A 7,281-nucleotide genomic window follows, 5' to 3' on the forward strand; every position below is an offset into this window, starting at 1 on the left:
ATTTTCTTTTAATGCTTCCTGAGTCATTCAATATTTTCCCCATGGTTGTGTTGTTCTTAGGTGCCTTCCAGTCAGTTCCAACTCATAGCAACCCTATGTACAAAAGAAGGAAACACTGCCTTGTCTTGTGCCATCCTCATAATCCATGTTATATCTGAGCCCATTGTTGCATCCACTGTGTCAATCCATCTCTTTGAGGGTCTTCCTATTTTTTGCTGACCATCCACTCTACCAAGCATGATGTCCTTCTTTAGGGACTTGTCTCTCATGATAACATGTCCAAAGTATGTAAAAATCTTTCTGGTATTTTCTGCTTTCAGCCAGGATCCTTCCAACGTCAGCAATGATAATCCTGGTTCCATGTCCTCTTCTGAATCTGGCTTGAATTTTGCACAGTTTCCTGTTGATATACTGCTGCAACTGCTTTTGAATGAACTTTAGCAAAGTTTTACTTGCCTGTGACATTAATGACATTGTTATGATGTAGTTTGGCATTCATATAATGAAGTAATTACTTCCATGATGACATCTGATACAATGTGATCACTCCCATGGTGGGATCTGCTGTGAGTAGCCAAACACTTAAAAGAGAGTTTTCTTGGGGATGTGGCCTGCATCCAATATATGTAGAGGTTCTCTCAAAGCTCACTGGCTTTGGCTCTGCCCTGAATCCGGTATTGGGGTCATCATCATCTGTCCTCCAGTTCTTGAGACTTGGGCCAGCAACCTGCTGTCTTACCTGCTGATCTTGGAACGACGGCTCTTTAACCTCATCACTTCTTCCTTTCGATATAGCTACTCTACATTCAAGAGCAAGTTTCAGAATATCTTCTGAGATCCATTTTGGTCTTTTCATTTTTTCATGTCTTTTTAATGACTTTTTGCTTTCTTTATGTATGAGGTCCTTGATGTCAATCCACAACTTGTCTGGTCTTCAGTCATTAGTGTTCAACACATCGAATTTGTTCTTGAGATGGTCTCTAAATTCAGGTGGAATATACTTAAGGTTGTACTTTGGCTCTCATGGACTTGTTCTAATTTTATTCAGCTTCAGCTCGAACTTGCATATGAGCAATTGATGGTCTGTTCCGCAGTCGGCCCCTGCCTTGTTCTGACGATATTGAGTTTTTGCATTGTCTCTTTCCACAGATGTAGTCAGTTAGATTCCTGTATATTCCATCTGGTGAGATCCATGTGTGTAGTTGCCATTTATGTTGTTATAAAAAGGTATTTGCAATGAAGAAGTCGTTGGTCTTGCAAAATTCTATCATGTGATCTTCAGTATCATTTCTATCACCAAGGTCATATTTTCCAACTACTAAGCCTTCTCCTTTGTTTCCAGCTTTCACATTCCAATCACTGGTAATTATCAATGCATCCTGATCGCATGTTTGATCAATTTCAGACTGCAGAAGATGGTTACAATCTTCAATTTCTTCATCTCTGGCCTTAGTGGTTGGTGGGTAATTTGTCCATCAATGGCTTGTTTTAATTCTATGTTCTCACCTTCATTCCCTCATCTTTGTGTCTGTCATTGAACCTTTACCAGGCTGTTTTGATTACATTGACTGTATAGCATGTTTGAACAATGAGGAGTGTGAGGCCTACTGCTTTGTTCTTTTTCTTCAATATAGCTTTCTCTATCAGAGATTGCTTTCCTTTCCATATGATGTAGGCCATTAGTTTTTCCAATTCATTAAAAAATGTTGTTGGGATTTGTATTGGGTTTGCATTGTATCTGAAGATTGTTTTTGGTAGAATTGACATTTTCACTATATTAAGTCTACCTATCCATGAGCACCGGTTGTATTTCCATGCTTGTAAGTCTCCTTATTCTCTTGTAGTAGTGTTTTATAATTTTCATTATGTACGTATTTTATGTCCTTGGTTAAGTTAATTCCTAGGTAATGTGTCATTATGGGGGCTATTGTAAATGGTATTGTTTGCTTGATTTCTTTTTTTGAAGGAGTCTTTTTTAGTGTAGAGGAATGCAGCTGATGTTTGTTGTGTTGATCTTATGCCCTGTAACATTGCTAAATTCTTTTAGTTTCAACAGTTTTCTTGTGGAATCTTTAGGGTTTTCTATGTATAGGATCACAGCATCCACAAATATAGACAGTTTTATATCTTCCTTTCTTATTTGGATACATTTTACTTCTGTTTCTCTTTTTATTGCTCTGGCTAGGTCTTCCAGTACAAAAAAAAGTGGTGATAAAGGGCATCCTTGTCTTGTTCCTGTTCTCAAAGAGAAGGCTCTCAGGCTTTTTTCATTGAGTGTAATGATGGCTGTTTGTTTTGCATATATGCTCTTAATTATGTTGAGAAATTTCCCTTCTACACCTGTTTTATTAAGAGTTTTCATCAAGAGAAGGTGTTGAATTTTATTGAATGTATTTTCTACATCAACTGATAAGATCATATGGTTCTTTTCTTTGTTTTATTTATGTACTGAAATAAATTGATTTTGTAAAGCCAAATCACCCTTGTAATCCTGGTATGAATTTCACTTGATCGTGGTGTATGGTTTTCTTGACATGTGGCTGAAGTCTGTTGGCTATAATTTACTGAAAATTTTTGCACCTCTTTTCATAATGTATATTGGTGTGTAATTTTCTCTTTTCATGATGTCTTTGCCTGGTTTAGGTATCAGGGTTATGCTGGCTTCTTAGATACGATTTGATAGTGTTGCTTTCTCTTCTATGTTTTGAAGAGATTGAATAGGATTGGTGTCAATTCTTCTCTGAATGTTTGATAGAATTATCCAGTGTAGCCATCTGGTCCTGGGCTTTTTTTGGCGGTGTCGTTGGCAGTGTTTTGATGACATCTTCAGCCTCTTCTTTTGTAATAGGTCTGTGTCAATTTTCTACCTCTGTGTTAGTTTGTGTAGATAGTGTGTTTCTAGGAAATTGTCCATTTTATTTAGGTTTTCGGACTTGTTGGACTACAATTTTTCATAGTAATCAGTTATGATCTTCTTCATTTCTGTCGCATAGGTTGCTATGTCATCAATTTCAAGTCTTAAATGGGTTATTTGCCTCTTCTGTTTTTTTTTTTTTTTTTTTCTTTTCTTTTCTTTATCAATTTAGCCAGTGGCTTGTCTGATTTAGTGATTTTTCAAAGACCCAACTTCTCGTTTTGTTGATTCTTTCCATTGTTTTTCTATTTTCTTTTTAGTTTATTTCTACTCTGATCTTTATTATTTCCTTTTTTCTAGTAGCTTTTGGCCTCTTTTGCTCTTTTTCTTTTTGAGCAAATTATTTTGGATTTTGCTGCTTTTTTAATGTAGGCATTTATTGCTATGAATTTCCCTCTGAGTACTGCTTTTGCTGTGTAACAAAGTTTTTGATATGTTGTGTTTTTGTTTTCATTTGATTCTAGGAATTTTATAATTTCACTTATGGTTTCTTTTTTGATCCAAAAAGTTTTAGTGGTGTATTATTTAGTTTCCATGTATTTTTTTTCTTTGCTTTTCCCTTTTTTAATTAATATCTTCATACTGTTATTGTCAGAGAAGATGCTTTGTATGATTTCGGTCTTTTAAAATTTGTTGAGACTTATGTTTATCCTAGCATGTGCTCTATTCTGGAAAATGGTCCATGTGTGCCAGAGAAGAATGTGTATTGTTCTGATCCAGGGTGGAGTGTTCTATATATGCCCATTAGGTCCAATTGATTTATGGATTTATTTAAGTTCTCAATGTCCTTAGTGATCTCCTTTTTAGATGTTCTATCTATTGTTCAAAGTGTTGTGCTGAAATCCCCCACCATTACTGTGAAGTGGTCTATTTCTCCTTTCCTATTAGTCAGTATTTATTTCATGTACTTTGGTGCATTGCTGTTAGGTATGTATATATTTATAATTGTTATATCTTCTTGTTGAATTGAGATTTTTATTATTATGTAATGTCCTTCTTTAGCTCTTGTAATAGATTTGATTTAAAGTCTATTTTATCTGATATCAGAATGGCAAACCCTGCACTTAATTGTTTATTGAGTGCATGGAATATTTTTCTCCATCTTTTTATTTTCAGTCTGTCTGTGTCTTTATGTCTAACATGTGTTTCTTGTAGACAGCAAAAGGATAGATCTCTTTTTTTTTTTTTTAACTTTTCTGCCACTCTTACAGTGGGAACTTTTACATTTAAGGTTATTACTGAAAACGAAGTATCTACCTCACTCATTTTGCTCTTTGCTTTTTAAGTGTTTTGTGTCTTCTTTGTTTTTTATTCTGATTTTCTGTTTTTGTTTGTATTTGGTTGCTTTCTTGTTATGAGACTCTTTGCTTTCTCCGTTCTTTTCTTCTGAAGATTTTTTCTTGATGATTTCTTAGTGGTTAGCACATATATAACATTATACAACTTACAATTGTAACAATGTTTAGCTTATGAACAACAGTTAAAACAAACCTAAGAAAATAAATCCATTCCTGATATGCTCCTCCTTCCCCTATTTCTGTTGGTGTATCTCTATTAACATCAATATTCAACATATATTTGATTAATATATGCTTTCCTTATTTCTTATAAACTTGGCGTTGCCTTGTTTGTAGGATTATTGAAATATTCCTTGAATATATCATATACTTAGTCCTTGTAATTGCCCATGTTGTTACATTTTTTGGAGATCTCTCTCTCTATCCTATTTTTTATTAACTTATTTATTTTGTCTTGTGTATAGATCTGAGTATTTATTTAATGCTTCTGCTTTTCCATTTGGAGTACTCCCTTGATTAATACTTGCAAAGCTTCTGTTAGTGGCAAATGCCCAGAGCTTCTGTTTGGTAATGTTTTGACTTCCCCCTCATTTTTGAATGACAACTTTGCTCGGTAAAGAATTCTTGGTTGGCTATTGTTTTCATTCAGTGTTTTATATATGTCGCTCCATTGTCTTCAAGCCTCTAAAGTTTCTGAGGAAATCTACGTTGATTCTTGTGAAAGACCCTTGGTATGTTACACTGCATTGTCCTCTTGCTCCTTTCAGAATTCCTTGTCTTTGGCTTTCAAGAATTTGAATTGGCTACGGCATGGAGTTGATCTTTTCGTGTCTCTTCTGATCGCGGTTTGTGTAGCTTTCTATAGTTGCAGGATTGATTCTCTGTTCAGGTCTCAGAAATTCTCTCTGAATATCTCCTGGAAGATAGTTTCTATGATTTTATTGTTGCTATGGTGGTCTGGGATTCCAGTAATTCTAATGTTAGGTTTCTTAGTTAAATCCTATGTTTCCTTTTGGGTTTGTTCACTTTTGTTTGTTCTTTTCTTTTCCTTTCTTTTTCTTGAGACTTTATATTGTTGTTGTTAGATGCTGTCAAGTCAGTTTCACCTCATAGTGACACAACGTATAAGAGAACTAAACACTGCCTGATCCTGCACCATCCTCACAATCATTTTTATGCTTAAGCCCATTGTTGCAGCCACTGTGTCAATCCATTCATCCAGGGTCTTCTTCTTTTTCACTGACCATCTACTTTACCAAGCATGTTGTCCCTCTCCAGGGATTAATGCCTCCTGATAACAGGTCCAAAGTGTGTGGGATGAAGTTCAACCATCCTTGTTTCTAAGGAATATTCTGGCAGTACTTCTTCCAAGACATAGTTGTTCATTCTTTTGGCAGTCCATGGTATAGTCAATATTCTTTGCCCACACCAGAATTCAAAGCTGTCAGTTCTTCTTTCATCTTCCTCATTTATCATCCAGCTTTCACATGCATACAAGGTGACTGAAAACACCATAGCTTGTGTCATGCATACCTTAGTCTTCAAGGTGACATCTTTGCTTTTTAACACTTTAAAGAGTCTTTTGCAGCAGATTTGCCCAATGTTATGGGTCACTTGATTCCTTGATGCTGTTTCCTTCAGCGCTGATTGTGGATCCAAGTAAAATGAAATCCTTGACAACTTCAAACTTTTCTCCATTTATCATGATATTGCTTATTGGTGCAGTTTTAGAATTGATAAATTGTGAGACTCACTAAGTTCAGTTATTTTGTCTTCTAGTTTATATATTCTATCTTCTGTCTGTTCAATTTTATTGTTCAGTGTTTCTCTTGCTTTTTCTAAATCAGTTGATTTATTCTTCAGTTCCAATAGTTCTCTTTGTTTTTGTTTCTTGTTTAGATGTTTTAAATTTCTTTGTTCCATCTTATTTTTTCCTCCATTTGTTTTCTGATATCCACTTGTTTGTATTGTGTGTGCTTTCAGCTTTCTATAAGCCTATTTAGCACCATAGTCTGAAAATTATTAATTCTTTTCTTTAGTCTGACCTCCATAGGAGAAATTTCTTCTTCTTTAGGTTTTTCTTTTAACTGGTTTTTCTTATCTTGCAATTTTGCATGATTACTATTTTTTTGTAGAACTTGGACCTTTTTGTTATCTTTTTTTTTTTCCTCTAAATTTGGTATTCTGTTTTATGTGGGAAAGTGTTCTGATTGGGCACCCTAATGATGCAGAGGCCAAGTGCTCCACTGACAACTGAAAGGCCTCTACCTGCTCCACCAGCAGGGAGAAAGATGTGGCATCCAACCCCCACAAAGACTCACGGTCCAGGAAACCCTTGAGGCAGTGCACTCTGCCCCACAAGGTCCCTATGAGTCATAATCAACCCAGCAACAGTGAGCTTGGTGTCTTCACCTAAGAACCGTTAGAGAGCACTCTTATCCTTAGTTTTTTTTTTTTCAGCACTTAATCAGGAGTTTAGGATGCTTTATCTTTGGAATTCATGATGGTGACATAAGCAGTGGGCCTCAATTTTCCTCTGGCAAGGGGGGCTCTCTATGTCTTTCCTTCCTGGGTGCCCCTGAACAGGTCTCCAATGCTGTCCCACTATGGGCAGGGAGCCAGTTGTTTCCTTATATGTTACCTGTTAATCTGAAGTATTCACCTCACCTTGCTGCCACTGTCGTTCTTCCTGGACCTAGTTCCCATCTGTCTCGAACTTCATCAAGGTTAAAGAGCACTCTCTCGCAGTGTCACAGTCTCCATTCAAACCCTCCCAATTGCCGAACCCATGAACCACCAGGGCCAATTTGTGCCTCCTTAAAAAAAATTGGGCTACATCTTCCTAAACTTAGCTTCCTTTCTGTGTTCCCTGTTTGTGGTGTTGCCCAGCTCTGTCCCAAAATGGCTGTAATGAGCAAGTGCACTTAATAACACTGGTTAAGCTCTCCCAGCTTCTGTGCTGCCCCTGCTTCTCCATTCTCCTGCTTCTAAATTCACCCAGAATCTCCAACACCTCAGCTGCATTCTGGAGTTCTGATATCTCAGTCTGTGCTTCTTTTTATTCATTAT

The sequence above is a fragment of the Trichechus manatus genome, unplaced genomic scaffold, assembly GCF_000243295.1.
Source record: "Trichechus manatus latirostris isolate Lorelei unplaced genomic scaffold, TriManLat1.0 scaffold00236, whole genome shotgun sequence".
Taxonomy (NCBI): Eukaryota; Metazoa; Chordata; class Mammalia; order Sirenia; family Trichechidae; genus Trichechus; species Trichechus manatus.